Raw genomic sequence first — 13,070 nt, forward strand, 5'->3', positions numbered from 1 at the left:
AAAAAAAAAAAAAAAAAAAAAAAAAAAATTCAGTTTCTTCTTTCTTCCTCTACTTTATGTTAAATAAAAATTATAGGAGACTATTGTTTTTTTTTTTTTTTTGTCTTTTGTCTTTTTTCCGTGTCCGGCAACGGATCGCAACCCTCAGTGTTGCCCCCGTACCGGACCGGGGACCGGCAACGGGATCGCAAGCCTCGGTGTTGCTCCCACGCCTCGCTCAGCCAGTGAGCGGGAGCCGGTCCGTATGTGGGATCCGAACCCTCGGACGGGAGCGCCGCCGCGCCCCCAAGCGGCGCACTATCCAGTGCGCCACCGGGCCGGCCCATATAGGAGACTATTGTTTTGGACACATTTTTTGACCTAATTCCTGAACAGACCAGACTAAAAATCAAAACAGAGTCACTCATGCTAAAGGTTCCACGTCACCAAACCCAAACTAAGTAGTGATCTGACCTTCCAAGAAAGCATGACAGAGAGATGATAGTCAATTTCCCAAACAGGCCAGTTTAAATCTTCAATAGGCATGATAATAAAGTTCCCTCTGCTTTAATCCTTACACACAAAAAAGCAGCCTGAAGTAACTCTATGTTAAATAATCAGTTATTTTTCTATTTTTCTGTCTCCCTGACCCCACCTTACAAGGAAAGTAACTTTGAAATGACTAATCTGCTTTTTGTTCTTTGTTTCTGCTTTCTTCAGCCCTTTTTCTCTGTATAAAGTCAACCTCTTGGCTCAGCTCATTGGAACACTCATCCTATTCTGTGGAATGACATGTTACCCAATTCTAGAATTGCAATAAAGCCAATTGAGACCTTTAAATTTGTTGTAATTTTGCCCTTTGGCACTTATTGTCTAAGAGGAATAGGAACGTAGAAATAGGGCTGGCCATTTAGCTCACTTGGTTAGAGTATGGTGCTGATAACACCAAGGTCAAGGATCCCCTTATGGGCTAGTAACCAAAAAAAAAAAAAGTAGAAACATCTAATATCTTCCTCCCTCCTCCTGAATATGACCATGTTCTGCAAAATTTAGAGCCTAAAAAGTGCCCCTTAGGGCCAGCCCGTGGCTCACTTGGGAGATTGTGGCACTGATAACATGAAGGCCATGGGTTCAGATCCTATATAGGGATGGCCAGTTAGGTCACTGGCTGAGTGTGGTGCTGACAACACCAAGCCAAGGGTTAAGATCCCCTTACTGGTCATCTTTAAAATAAATAAATAAATAAATAAATAAATAAAGCTCATCTTTTAGAGGGGGGCAGCTGGCTGGTAAGTTGATCCGAACTCTTGACCTTGGTCTGAGAAAACTGATCATTTTTAAACTTCTAATTCTCCATATAACAAAGGTATTTGAAGTAATAATCTTGAAGTCAAATTAATAATAATGGCCATGAAAATAGATAATGAATTTTTTTTTTTGGGCAGCTGGCCAGTAAGTTGATCAGAACCCTTAACCTTGGTTTAGCAACACTCTGCCAGATAGTGAAATTTTATTTTATTGAACTTTGTATATATAAAACATGCCAGTAAAATAGAAATAGTATGGCCAGCCACCAAATAAAATAAAGAAATAAAAAACAGAGATTATATACAAAAAGGAAAATTGTAATGAATTAATACTATTTAATGACAATAATTAAGGGAAAAATTATACCTACATAGTGGTTTTTCATAGTAATGAATAATAATGTTAGCATGTAATTACAATTAAATAAAAAGAATTCCAACTAAAAGATATTATTCAAGTTAACTAAGATTTTATGCATAAACTAAAACTTGATAGCCTTCTGCTCAGGAATTTCAGTGTGAAGTTTAATTCTAGGTGTCGACTTGATTAGATTAAAGAGAAACATGGAAAAGCAATCTTTTTAGGTGTGTCTATGAGGGTGTTTCCAAAAGACATTAGCATGATGGCCTGAGTACTCTGGGTGGGAAAGATCTGCCCTCAATATGGGTGTGAATCATCCAATCTTATGGGGGCCCGGATAGAACAAAAACAGAGGGAAAAGGTGAATCTCTCTCTCTACCCACTGGAACTGTGATATCCTCTGCTCTCCTGTGCATGGATACCAGAGCTAGAGACTCTTCAGCTTTTGGGCTTCAGGACTTACACCAAGGATACCATCGGCTTCCCTGGTTCTGAGAGGCCTTCTGACTTGGATTGAGCCACGCTACCGGCGTCTGGTTTGCAGACGGCATATTGTGGGACTTTTCTTCACAATCGCGTGAGCCAATTCCCCTAATAAATCCCCTCTCATACAGTTATAACTTATCCTGTTGGTTCTGTCTTCTCCAACTAATACATAAGACCAAGTCATTACGAAACTAGGTCTGACCCATATCTGAATTCTGTTCACAAAATCAAAAGCTGTTTCGATTTTAAAAGATGTAAAATTACCAAACAAAACTATTTTACCTTGAAGTTTGCACTGTATCACTGTTTTAAATTTTAAATTCATGTAAAGACTCCAAGTGGTCACATAGGATAACAGAATTGAAGTAATTCAAGTTCTCTTTTTATCTTTACAATTACTGTGTCATCCTTTTTCATTTCAAATCTACCATTGAGATGCAGAACTATTAGTACCACAGGAGCTTGAAACACATTCTGTGTCTCTCTCTCCCCACAACCCACCCAATCTAGTTCAACAATCCCAAACCATTAGGAATTTATTTACAAAGCTAATGCTTACAGTTCCTTCCCATATGCCAATGGGCCAATTGTGTAACTGGGAATTATCTAATTGCCATTAAAACACAATATTTTCTTAAAAGTAAGTAGTAAAAAGCTCTAATTTGAAGCTTATATATATTTAATAGTATGCAGCAATTGTTTACAGCCTAAACCATAAAAAATTTTTTTAGGAAGAAATACGTTTTCACTGACATTTTTATAACTGCCATGCATGGTTGGTTTTTATTATAGTTTTTAAATCCTTTACACACAATGTATCTAATAGTTGCCTGCACTCAGAGCCAACCACTTCCACCACTTCTCTCTTCTCTGATATATGGTTAAGTAAGCAAATGCCCTTCTTGGGTGATACATGCTGATATGCTTTTTGTTTTTGGCAGCTGGCCGGTATGGGTGATACATGCTGATGTGCTTTTTGTTTTTGGCGGCTGGCGGGTATGAGGATCTGAACGCTTGACCTTGGTGTTACAACACTGTGCTCTAACCAACTAAGCTAACCGGCCTGCCTCTATATTTTTATGTTATGTATAATGCTGGTTTTTCTACCAATTTTCTGACATATAAACATATATTTTTAATTAAATGATGAGAAGTTTGAATTCTTAAACAAAGACTGTCGTTTTTCAATTTTCTGAAATTACCCAATTAATGTAGAGATAATCTTCTATAACTCTGGGGGTTTTTTGTTTGTTTTTGGTGGCTGGCCTATATGTGGATCCAAACCCTTGACTGCGGTGTTACCAACACTGCACTCTTACCAGCTGAGCTTACCAGCCAGCCACCTATAGTTTTTGATGTATTGACTCATTGTATTAAAACGATATAAATTAAATAGAAAACTATGTAAAATTATAGCAATGTGATTTTCTCACTTTGAATAGGGTGACATTCAACTGTATAACTAATTTCCTAGTGGGGTATTGTTTCTAGCTTCAAACCTTTCTTTATATACCTATTTTGTCTAAGTAATAAAACTTTATATCTATTTAATGTAAGCAACAGTTTTTAAAAACTCAGTTCAGAAGTTTTGCATTTCTTTTCTTTCTTTTTTGGGGGGGGAGATTGAACCCTGGACTCTAACCAACTGAGTTAATTGGCCAGCCATCACCGCATTGTTTTTATATGGCCGTATAAAATGAGTTTGTTACATTAATTTGAAAATCAATTGAACTTGGGCCGGCCCATGGCTCAGTCAAGAGAGTGTGGTGCTGATAACACCAAGGCAATGGGTTTGGATCCTATATAGGGATGGCCGGTTCGCTCACTGGCTGAGCATGGTGCTGACAACACCAAGTCGAGGGTTAAGATCCCCTTACCAGTCATCTTTAAAAAAAAAAAGAAAGAAAGAAAATCGATTGAACTTAATTTTTTTAGCTCTAGTTTTGTTTGTTTACTTATTTTTTGATTCATAGATTTTATTTTTTAGACCACTTTTAGGTTTACAACAAAGTCAAGTGGAAAGCAAAAAGCATTCACCCATATACGCCCTCCAATGGACACCCACAGCTTCCCCCACCATCAACATCCTGTACATTTGTTATAGTCCATGAATCAATATTACACATCATTATCAACCAAAATACACAGTTCATCTTTGGGCTTCACTCTTGGTCTTGTACATTCTATGGGTTTTGACAAATATATGACATGTATTCACCATTTAGTATAATACAAATAGTTTTAAACTTAACTTTTTAAAAATTAAAATGTTTCCAAGATAATATTTTTTCTTTTCATTTTTAGAAGAAATAAACATTTTAGTCATTTTTGGATTTAATGGCTTTCCTCCCCACACATCAGATTGTTCTTGAAGGAAGAAAGGGGAGATGTGGGTTAACCGGCCGGGCTTTGTGGCGCTGCCCTCAGAGGCCTGCGTTAGCTGGGCGCGGACGCAGGTGAGGTCTGGGGGCCCAGAGTGGACTCTCTGCCCTCACTCTCACCAGCCGGGGGAGGACCGACTGCCAGAGCTAACTGGCATTGGGAGCGATTTGGCGGCTGTGGAGAGGCAAGTGCTGTAATCAGACCAGGTCTGATGAGGTTTCAAGTCTTGCAGAGTTTGCACAGCAAGGCAGGTGTGGCTGGGCTGCTTTTATCAGGAGACTAAGGCTGCAGGGGTTCAGAGGCCAAAGCTGAAGGGATCCCACGGCATGCAAAGCACCAGTTTCTTTTTTTTTTTAAAAGATGACCGGTAAGGGGATCTTAACCCTTGACTTGGTGTTGTCAGCACCACGCTCAGCCAGTGAGCGAACCGGCCATCCCTATGTGGGATCCGAACCCGTGGCCTTGGTGTTATCAGCACCACACTCTCCCGAGTGAGCCACGGGCTGGCCCAAAGCACCAGTTTCTGAGGCTGGGAAGTCCACAGTCCAAGGAACACATGTGGTGGTAGCAACGGTGACCCAGGGGTCTCACACTGCAAGATGGTGGAAGCAGAGTGACAATACTTTTTTTTTTTAATTTCTTTTTTTTTTTTTTTAAATATTTTTTTTTTCCTTTTTGTCTTTTTTTGTGTCCGGCAACGGACCGCAACCCTCAGTGTCGCGCCCGTACCGGACCGGGACCAGCAACGGGATCGCAACTCTTGGTGCTGCGCCCGCCCCTCGCTCAGCCAGTGAGTGGGAACCGGTCTGTATGTGGGATCCGAACCCTCGGCGGGAGCGCCGCCACGCTCCCAAGCGGTGCACTGTAGCAGTGCGCCACCAGGCCGGCCCTTTTAATTTCATTTTTTTGTTTTGTTTTGTTTTTGTTTTTCCAGGATAATACTTTTTTAAAAGTTAAATTCTAGAATTGAAAACATCAGTATTTAGTTTATACTATGACTACAACTTCTTTTTTTTTTTTTTTTTTTTTTTTTTTAAAAGATGACCGGTAAGGGGATCTCAACCCTTGGCTTGGTGTTGTCAGCACCACGCTCAGCCAGTGAGCAAACCGGCCATCCCTATATAGGATCTGAACCCGCGGTCTTGGTGTTATCAGCACCGCACTCTACCGAGTGAGCCACGGGCCGGCCCTATGACTACAACTTCTAACTTGAACTTTTAACTCATTATAATAGGATTTAATGGTAAATCCTATTACGATGGACTTTGGTTATACTATGTATTTTTGGTGTACTACTCACATTACCACCAAAAACAAATCTTTGAAAATTTTGTTCATGTGTACTTAAAAGTTTTCACTAAAATGCTGTTTTTACCTAATTCATTGCTTTCAAGGGAATAAAATAGTTGTGTGTGCCAAATAGAAAGCAAATCCAATTGAGGTAGAGAAAGACTTTATTTGAAAGGTGTGATGCAAGGTGACAGTGGAGAAAGGACTACGGCAGTGGCGAGAACTCTCCCACAATAAAATCTGCAAGTGTCTCCAAGGTTATGCAAAAAGGGGTTTTCTTTCTTTTTTTTAAAGATGACCGGTAAGGGGATCTTAACCCTTGACTTGGTGTTGTCAGCACCACGCTCAGCCAGTGAGCAAACCGGCCATCCCTCTATAGGATCCGAACCTGTGGCCTTGGTGTTATCAGCACCACACTCTCCCTAGTGAGCCATGAGCCAGCCCTGGGGTTTTCTTTCTTAAGGAAGAGTAAACAAGGCTAGAAAGAACCAGGTGTGGAAACGTGGGATGAATGGGTGGGGTGGCATGACCGGATAATAGATCAGAGAATTCTGTTTTGTTTGCAGCTGGCAGGTATCAGAGAAAATTTTACTCTGAAGTCAATCTGTTTTCAGGAGGGGCCCTTAAGGAGGTTTACTCTTAATCTGAGCTGTATGCTGGCTCAGATTGAGAGTAAGCCAAAGTTGGGGGGGGGGGCCTGGGAGAAGAAGAGAAACTTAATAAAGGTTGATTAGCATTTTGTTCTGGTTTTGATTCCATGGGCTAGTTCAGTTCCAGCTAGTCATTTATGAAACAGAGGAGGGGAATCTGGTCTGTGTCTGGCCTTGTCATAGAAAAACATGAGAGGCATCCAGGAGTCTTATCTAAGTCATATGGGGAAGGGTGGTTCTTTACAATAAATTGATTTTCAAAACACAAAGAATAGGGGTATTTCTTAACCTCAACCTGTTCTCCAGAATTACCAGGCTTGAGTAAAATTTGACATTGCCAATCCCCCATTTTGTTCAAGATGAATGGTACCCTTTGTCACTGAACAACTCAGGATCATAAATCTCCTGAGCTGGGTGAAGCAGGGTCTCCGAAATAGTTTTGTGATGATTTGTAATGGTGTTGTTCCTGCAAAACCAGTTGAACCATCTGTTAAGAGGCAGTGGCCAGTGGCCAGTTAGCTTAATTGGTTAGAGCATGGTGTTACGATGCCAAGGTCAAGGGTTTGGATCCCTGTACTAGCCAGCCACCCATTAAAAAAAATAAAAATAAAAAAAGATAGTAGCAAAGATCAGTTGTTTTAGGTCAGGCATGTTAAAAGAGGGATGCTTAAAATGAAACAGATAAATCTTAATATAAAAGGTTGTAGGAGAGCCGGCCCGTGGCTCACTTGGGAGAGTGCGGTGCTGATAACACCAAGGCCATGGGTTTGGATCCCTATACAGGCATGGCTGGTTAGCTCACTTGGGAGAGCGTGGTGCTGACGACATCAAGTCAAGGGTTAAGATTCCCTTACTGGTCATCTTTTTAAAAAAATTTTTTTTAAATGAAAGGTTGTAGGAAAGTCCAACAAGTTGGTGGATAAAAATCTTTCAATGGTGAAGAAAGCACTCTTGATTGAGTTCCCTGAAGCAAAGATGTAGGTGCTCTTGGTGATGGTGTCCACAGTCATAGTGACTGCTCAGGTAAGGGTATGCATGAGCTTTTTGTCAGACTTCATTAGTGGCCTAGAGAATGGCTGGTCCAGAGAGAAATCCAGTCCATGTGTGGACTCCTGTGGTGATGAGTCATCAAGTTGTTGGGTTTTAACTCAGTGCTTCTTCAGATCCTGGGGGGACAGTCCATCTACAAGGAAACCGAGAGTTCCAATAAGGATCTGAGCATCAGGATTTAATTTTTAGTGAAGCTAAATCAGGAGAGAGGGAAAAATTGAAGACATTAGTTTGGAGGGTTGTAGCTAGGTAGTAAAGAAAAATGGAAGAATTGGAAATTTGGTAGGAGTCAGCAATGAATGAAAGATGACAAGATCCAGTCCAATTTACAGGTAGGTAACATGTCTTAGAGATGTTTTTCATATTTAACAGTTACTTATAATTAACAAAGAGGGGAAATATAGCTCAAAGACCATGAATAGGCCAGAATCTAACTTACCATAGTATGCTATATTTTTCTATGAAACACAGAATTTTTCTCAAGTCACCCCTTTTAAACACAAGTAATCCCAAAGACAGACTATTGATCAAAAAAGAGGGTAAATTGCACTAGATTTGGCCTGACCATAGGTATGGCAAAAATGGTGATTTACCAAAATAGGCTGTATTATTCCGTTTTCTGTTGCTTAGAAGAGAATACATGAAGCTGGATAATTTATAAATAAATGAAATTTATTTCTTACAGTTTGGGAGACTGAGAAGTCCACAGTCCAGAGGGCGCATCTGGTGAGGCCCTTCTTCTAGGTGAGAATTCTCTACAGGGTGATGCAAACAATCACGTAGTGAGGATGTCAAGAGCTCCTTGGTGTGTTTTCCTTATAATTCCAGCACTTTATGTCCATGACAGCCCATTAACCATCAACCTATTACTCCACGAATGGATTGATCTAATCATGAGGGCACAATCCTCACGTACCAATCATCTCTTAAAGGACCCACCTTTCAAATACTAGAATAGGATTGCCCACTCTCTTAACGCTTTACAATGAGGATCAAGTTCCCAACACATGAACTTTTAGGGGACATTCAACCCATAGCATAGGCTTTTTTCATTTTGCTTTGCTGGAAGTTTTCATGAGAATCTGAGATTAGACTTTTTAAACGTCTGGAGGCTAGAAAGCCGAGCAAGGAACTCATCAGCAGACTTCACCTACACTATCTTTAGATTTGGGTAAATTTCTCTCTTCTACAGGTCCACAGATTATTGTATAGTTCCTAGGCCTGCCAGGATGTGACCTTCCTTACTCACTTGTAAGGCTGGGAACTCTAAACCAGGTACTAGGCTGGGTTTTCCAGGAGTGCTCTTTGTAGGCATGAGTTCCTTAAAATATTATTAGCTCCGGGCCGGCCCGGTGGCACACTGCTACAATGCGCCGCTTGGGAGCGCGGTGGCGCTCCCGCCGAGGGTTCGGATCCCACATACAGACCAGTTCCCGCTCACTGGCTGAGCGAGGTGTGGGCACAGCACCGAGGTTTGCGATCCAGTTGCCGGTCCCGGTCCGGTACGGGCATGACACTGAGGGTTGTGATCCGTTGCCGGACACGAAAAAAAAAAAAGACAAAAAAAAAAGGAAAAAAAAATATTATTAGCTCCTAAAAGTGTTAGGTCACTTCTGATTTGATGACCACAGTTCTCAAACTTTATCTGGTCATGAAAATAATAATACTCGATAAAAATTTCCAAATTCTAGGGGGGCCATGCAAGGAGGAAAAGACAAATGTTCATTTCTTTTTACAAAAGCATCATCTACTAAATTGTTATGAGTTATAAGGCTTGGCCTGTGGCTCACTTGGTAGAGTGTGGTGCTGATAACACACCAAGGCTGTGGGTTCAGATCCCAATATAGGGATGGCCAGTTAGCTCACGTGGGAGAGCGTGGTGCTGACAACACCAAGTCAAGGGTTAAGATCCCCTTACTGGTCATCTTTGGAAAAAAAAAAAAAAAAGAGTTACAGATAGCATAGAAGAAAAGAGAAAGAGGTTTCTTATACCCCAAAAATAGAATAGGATCTGAAATATTCCAAACAAAACCTGTAATTGTCCCTCATCAGTCCTATATAATTCATGCATAGGACTGTAATACATTCAGTCCTATGTAATTAATTCTTACTCTGCTCAATCTTGGGTAAGCAGTCTCATGAACCCATCAGGTTCTCCACTAGAGTTCTAGAAATCCTGACTCATTCCAGTGGTATGGTCTCAAAGCTAATTAAACAATGCCACCAGACCAGAAGCCTATGACCCAGAGTACCTGGAATAGGTTTTTCCATGGGTCTCTGAGAGAGTCCTTTTTTCTTGAAGATGAGTGGGTATTCCTACGAATTTTCTCTCATTTCTCACCTTTAACTCAACACTTTTCTATGCCTCAAATAAAATTAACATTGTTGGCAAGTTGGGCCGGCCCGTGGCTCACTCAGGAGAGTGCGGTGCTGATAACACCAAGGCCCCGGGTTCGGATCCCATATAGGGATGGCCGGTTCGCTCACTGGCTGAGCGTGGTGCTGACAACACCAAGTCAAGGGTTAAGATCCCCTTACCGGTCATCTTTTAAAAAAAAAAAAACATTGTTGGCAAGCAACTTCAACGTAGTTCCTAAATGGGAGAGGAGGAACCAAGAAGATATAAACATGTAAAATACTAAAGCATTCCCTTTCTAAGAATTGAGTCCTTGGCTTTATGAGAAATTGACTTGTTATGATTAGGTATATTACAAGTTTACTCTAATTTCTTTAATTTGATAGGTTTGGAAATAAGAGTCTATTGTCCTTCCTTCAAAAAAATATAATTCTAAAAAACACTTAAGATTCAATTTTGTGATATTAATTTTTGAAATGTCTCAAACTGGGGTTTTCTGTTCAGCTTTGAAGATTCAAATACAAGACAAAAATGAGTAAGAAAAAAATTTCACATGTAAGTAAAGGAGCAATCGTCTTCAGGAAGTTGAGAATTGTAGTCTATCATTAGTTCAGTATTTATGTGATACCTAACCACAAAGACAAGCCTATATGAAACCTAAATCAATTGAGTTTGAATCAGTGGGAAGCTAAGTGATAAAATCTTGCAACTTTGTTCAGAGTTAAAACAGAGAGGAAAAAATTTTAAAAAGTAAAACAAAGAGAGAGAGAATTTCCTGGCATCATGTCACAAAAACTTGATTTAGCATTGTTAGTTAAATAGAATAATTTAATCAGGCTCCCCTCACCTCAGGGCCTGTTGGGGGTGGTTCAGTAAACAAATTGTGTGGGGGGGTGGAGTTGGTGCGCATGTGCAGCACCGCAGTTTGACTGGCAACTGCCTCGGGAGTCCACCGCACAGAGCCGCCATGCTTTCCAACCTGTGGCTTCCAAGGACTTATTTGCCGGTTACCTAGCTCACAGACCTGTGTGTAGGGGGTCTGGTGACCCAGCCTGGCGTCTGAGGAGTGTGGGGACCCAGCCTGGCGTGTGAGGGGTCTGGGGACCCAGCCTGGCGTGTAAAGGGTCTGGGGACCCAGCCTGGCGTGTAAAGGGTCTAGTGACCCAGCCTGGCGTGTGAGGGGTCTGGTGACCCAGCCTGGCGTGTGAGAGGTCTGGTGACCCAGCCTGGTGTGTGAGAGGTCTGGTGACCCAGTCTGGACAATGGGCTGGAGGGGTCTGGGAGCTCCAGACTCAGCCCTAGCTCGACAGTTGGCCCAGTCGGCAGGATTACGAGCAGGTAAAAGAGCACCACAATTGGCGACATGGGCAGGATTCTGACATTAGCCTAGCCCAACAAACATTATTTATTTATTTTACTGAAACGAAGTTGATTGTCTATGTCTGTGGGGTAGGAGTTGAATATCAATACTTGTGTGCAATATGTGATGCTCAAATCAAGATAATTAGTATATTCAACATTATGGAATGTGTTCAGTATTTTAAAAATTAATCCCCACGTCCCTATTATTTCTATCAACTATAAAGTGGGCTTTTCAAAAAGAATGTTGTATTTGTTCTAGGCATTTTCTTTTCTTTTCTTTTTGCAGCTGGTTGGTGTGGGGATCTAATCCTGTGACCAGGTATTTTCTTAAAAATTTTTGGTGCTCAAAAAATGTTAGGGTCTAGTTATGTCATATGTGTTTTTCCCCCAGTATCAGAGCAGAGGCTGGCTATGTATAGAGGTTCCTGGTAGTAAGAAGGAAAAAAAAATTAAAGAATTATCTCAGCTATCAGTGCATTGAAAGTAGATTTTGTTTTAATAAAACAAATTATATCTTATAATAGGATTTTATTTTTACTGGTCAGTCACATGAAAGATATTCTCTGTTTGGTATAACACATTTTCAGAACAATATTAATAAAGAAATGTGTGTATGTAGAGCAATGATCACCAAAGTGAATACTGGTGAACATCTTTCTGCACAATCTTCCCTCAAAAAAGAATTGCAGCTGGGCTGGCCATTTAGCTCAGTTGGTTAGATCTTGGTGCTGATACCACCAAGGTCCAGGGTTTAATCCCTGTACTGACCAGCCTCCAAAAAAAAAAAAGTCATGGAGTCAAATGAGATTTGAATATCTTGAATACAATTTACAGCTAAATAGGAAGAATATGTTCTAGTTCTCTATACTAGTGCTAGGTGTCCATAATTAACAATAATTTATTGTGTATTTTCAAATGGCTAGAATAGAGAAATTCAAATGTTCTCAACACAAAGAAATGATAACTGTTTGCAATGATGGATATGCTAATTATCTCTATTTGAATATCACACACTGCACATGTGTATCAAAATATCACTCTGTACCCTGTGAATATGTACAACAAAAATAAGAATAATAATAAAAGAAAAAGCAAGAATACCCTGGATACTTCATAATGCACTTTGCTTATTAATACTCTGGGAAGTCCTAATGCATAGAAACTTCTTTCATTTTATTTAGCACACTGTTTTCCAAATGCGTATTTTTTTTTCTTCTGCCATAACAACAATAATTATCCTGGTCAACCAGATTTTGAAAACATCCCATTGAAAACTTGTTATCCAGAGAGGGACCAGGATGCTGAAGATGTCTGGGACATGAAGGAACTGGAACTGGGTAAACACTGTAGAGCTTGTTCTCTCGTCCCAGCTTAGCCACTTAGAAGTTTCCTGACTTTCCTCACTTGTGAAATGTGTATGAAAATACCAATCTCATGATGTTTTTGTAAAGACTGGCAATAGGATACACAAAACATCTAGCCCAGTGTCTGGTTCACAGTGGACCATAAAATGTTATGCACATTTCTGTGTTATGATTGTTAATTACTTCACCAGGATCGAAGAAAGCTGGAAGGAAGAAGAGGAATATTTGGAGGACTTTTCATGTAGAAAGGGAATATACTACTATAAGACCCTCCAAATGACAGAAAGAGAATTGACGGGGTTCAGGACATGCTAACCACCAAATATGGCATCTTGGCATTTGAGAAAACAGCAGAAGCAGGAAGGTCACTCTGACCCTCTTCTCTCTCCCCTCCCCTGAAGCAGGTCATAAAATCTTCATTCCAGATGTACCCTCCCTATACCTGGAGAAAAGAAACATCCTTATCCTCAAAGACAAAGAGAA

Source organism: Galeopterus variegatus, unplaced genomic scaffold (genome assembly GCF_000696425.1).
Source record: "Galeopterus variegatus unplaced genomic scaffold, G_variegatus-3.0.2 Scaffold2280, whole genome shotgun sequence".
NCBI lineage: Eukaryota > Metazoa > Chordata > Mammalia > Dermoptera > Cynocephalidae > Galeopterus > Galeopterus variegatus.